Source organism: Orycteropus afer, unplaced genomic scaffold, assembly GCF_000298275.1.
Source record: "Orycteropus afer afer isolate SDZICR_OR568_19922 unplaced genomic scaffold, OryAfe1.0 scaffold00352, whole genome shotgun sequence".
Taxonomy (NCBI): domain Eukaryota; kingdom Metazoa; phylum Chordata; class Mammalia; order Tubulidentata; family Orycteropodidae; genus Orycteropus; species Orycteropus afer.
Window position 1 is genome coordinate 1,813,481 of NW_006921939.1, and position 2,648 is coordinate 1,816,128.

A 2,648-nucleotide genomic window follows, 5' to 3' on the forward strand; every position below is an offset into this window, starting at 1 on the left:
TCCATGAATAAGCAAGGTTGTGAACCACTGGATTAATCCATGTGAACTAGGTTTCTCAAATGCAAAAATATTCAGAGTCCTTAATATGTTAACAAGCAAAAATCTCCAAGATGGAGCTGGCAGACACAGGGTTTTCTAAATGTGCATGAGTTCTTGGGTGCTGCCAACCGTAAATGTGCTGGGCTGCTAATGAAAATGTTGGTGTTTTGAGTTCACCCAGAGGTCCCTTGAAAGAAAGGCCTGGTGATATACTTTTGAAAAATCAACTATTGAAAACCCTATGGAGCACAGTTCTACTCTGACACATATGGTCACTATGAGTCAGAATTGACTTGATGGTAACTGGTTTACTCATAATGATGGTGGTGAGGAGCTAGTGGTTCTGAGGGACACATTTATGAGAACATTTCTCTACCTACTTCCTAAAAGAAATGGACACTCTTCATCCCTTACATGATAAAAGTAACAAGAGAACAATTATGTGCTGAACTATGGAGTACTGTCCCTCAATCCTCTCATGTCTTCATTTTCTTTCTTGTCCAGCTTCTATTGCATGCCCATTATTGAATTCACTCTTTTGCACATACCCTAGCCTCACTTGCCTCTCTCTGCTTTCATCATGCTTGAGTGATACACAGCCCAAACCCCAAACCCACTGCAATCAAATTGATTCTAACTCATAGCGACCAGTGACCCTATAGGTCAGAGTAGAACTACCTCCTAAGGTTTTCAATGTTGCAAATCTTTATGGAAGCAAACTGCTACTTCTTCACACCCACTCCCCTCCTCCATAATGTCTGAGGGGTAAGAACCCATTGGTTAGCAGCTGAATGCTTTAATCACTGTGTCACCAGGGCTCCTGAAACACACACACAGTCCTGGTTAAATCCAACTTTCTGTTTATTCCAAACCTGCCGCAGTAGCTGAAAGAGAGTGGATAAAAAACTTATAACCATGCTAACTAGTCCTCCTTTAGATTCATGACCACTAATTTCAAGTGGGCCCCTCGTGCCACCCTGCAATTTCACTACATTTCCTTCCCTCATTCATTCTCGTGCTCTTCTGGATGATTGTCTTAAACTTTCCCTCTCCCCAAACTTCCAATACCTCTTCCCCCATTCTTCTTTTCAGCTGTTGATCTTGTTCCCTATTTCATTGACAAAAGAGCAGCAGTCAGAGGAGAATGCCTATACTTTCTCCATCCTATCTACCAACCTAGAATCAAGAAAGAGTAAGGACTTCCTGTGCCTCTAAATCTGTCTCCTTGTTGGGCAACTGCTCTAGCTGACCAGTTGACACTGGCCTACTCACACCTTGATTATGAAGAGACTGTCTATCCCTAGGGATGGGTTTCTCAGATTGTGGTGAATCTATGGACCAACCATAGAGCACTCCCGGGGGAGCTTGTTAAAAATGTCAATTTCCTAGTCCTTGTTCCAGGCCCTGCTGAACTAAAATCTTTCAAGATGGGTTCAGGAATCTGCATTTTAAAACAGATACCTTGAGAACTTGCCTTCTGGTGAAATCAGGCTTCCACAGTATTGAAACGCAGATTAAACTCCAAGTGTTTATTTGCAATTCCAGCCAATAACCACTTACTGTATTGCATTCTTGCAGCATGATCTGCAGGCTTTAGTTCATGTGACAATATCATTTTGTATGGCTTGATTTAAATCAAAGCAAGGCAGTTATGGCGAGATTTCCTAATCCCTCTCTCCTGAGACAATTTACTTAATAACTTTTGAGGAGATTGCAATAAACTCTCCCTAATATCTTAAATTTCTAAAGCCCCTTTCAGGAGCCCTGGTTGCACAGTGGTTAAAGCACTTGGCTACTAACCAAACGGTCCATGGTTCAAACCCACCAGCTGCTCCATGGGAGAAAGATGTGGCAGTCTGGTTCCAAAAAGATTACAACCTTCCGAACACTATGGAACAGCTTTACTGGGTTCTTTAAGGTTGCTATGAGTCAGAATCAACTCGATGGCAATGGGTTTGGTTTGGGGAAGGTCCCTTTCAGCTCCAACACTCTGATTTTATGAATGTTCTAGGGCTTCAAATCTGTTTTAAGAAACACATTGCTTGTTAAACACTAAGCCTATTTCCCTTTTTCCAGTCAACAAGTTTCAGGGGGACACTGATTTGCTAGGGATCTTCCTTGATGTTTTCTAATAACATATACCTTCTCACAATAGTGTTGTGAAGAATAGGATAATATATGTAAACTGCCAGGCATAGTGCCTGATGCACAAAAAATGATTAACAAATGTTCATGATGTTTATCTCCTGGTACATTGTCACAATAATATCTCTTGAATTATTGAAAATATAACATCAGAGAGCTACAGCTAAATGAAAATTAGGGAATCAGCTGTATTGACAATATTGTGTTTATTTGGCTTTAGGGGAACTGGATAGAACCCAAATCTCTGAGGGTTGCCTCAGCTGCAGCATACTGAGAGGGTCTGGGGATGCTGTGGGTTCCTGCCACTCACACTGCCTTAGAGAAGGCTGCAGTGACTCTGAGCTAGCATAGGTTTCAACCTAAAACTCAGCTTCTACTCTTCCACATGTTTACTAAGCTAATACTTCTCCAAGTATGGTTCCATGGATACTAGTCCCTGAGGATGGATGTTGATAGATTTTATA